This window comes from Arachis ipaensis, chromosome B10 (assembly GCF_059453495.1).
Source record: "Arachis ipaensis isolate K30076 ecotype BB chromosome B10, ASM5945349v1, whole genome shotgun sequence".
NCBI classification, from domain to species: Eukaryota; Viridiplantae; Streptophyta; class Magnoliopsida; order Fabales; family Fabaceae; genus Arachis; species Arachis ipaensis.
This window is the reverse complement of record NC_142435.1, coordinates 95,798,604-95,799,425: the sequence shown is the minus strand read 5'-3', so window position 1 is coordinate 95,799,425 and position 822 is coordinate 95,798,604. Positions and strand designations below refer to the sequence as shown.

At 44.5% G+C, this 822-nt stretch overlaps 1 non-coding gene across 1 annotated transcript; it reads right to left on the bottom strand.

Annotated features, from left to right (window-relative positions):
* Positions 1-343: 343 nt before the first annotated feature.
* On the bottom strand, positions 344-450 carry LOC148580953 (small nucleolar RNA R71). Its single transcript, XR_015896649.1, has one exon. It is a non-coding gene; the product is annotated as a small nucleolar RNA R71 (small nucleolar RNA).
* Positions 451-822: the final 372 nt, after the last annotated feature.

Below are 822 nucleotides of genomic sequence, written 5' to 3'. Positions count from 1 at the left end.
TCCAAACCCAGGAAACTGTGGAAGTAGCATTCAAAATCCAACCATCCATGCCAACAATTTTGAACTAAAACCACAGCTCATCACCCTTGTTCAGAACAACTGTTCGTTCGGAGGAAGTGTCCAAGAGGACCCCAATCAACATCTAACCACCTTCCTATGAATACGTGACACAGTGAAGTCTAATGGTGTTCATCCTGACGCCTATAGACTGCTCTTATTTCCATTCTCACTCAAGGATAAGGCAGCCAAGTGGCTGGAGTCTTTTCCAAGGGAGAGCTTGACAACTTGGGAAGATGTGGTGAACAAATTCTTAGCAAGATTTTACCCTCCTCAACGAATCAATAGGCTGAGAGCTGAGGTCCAAACTTTCAGGCAACAAGATGGTGAGACTCTATATGAAGCATGGGAGAGGTTTAAAGACCTAACAAGGAGGTGCCCACCCGATATGTTCAATGAATGGGTGCAGCTGCACATTTTCTATGAAGGGCTCTCTTATGAGTCAAAGAAGGCAATAGACCATTCATCCGGAGGATCTTTGAACAAGAAGAAGACCATTGAGGAGGCCATAGATGTCATTGAAATAGTAGCAGAGAATGACTACTTCTATGCTTCCGAAAGAGGGAACACAAGAGGAGTAATAGAGCTAAATAATGTAGATGCTCTGCTGGCCCAAAACAAGCTCATTACCCAGTAGCTGGCTGACCTCACCAAGAAGATGGAGATGAACCAAGTAGCAGCAATCTCCACTTCATCAACAACCCAAGAAGGAGTGAATGAAGAAGCAGAGGATAGTCAGGAGCAAGCCAACTACATTGGGAATTC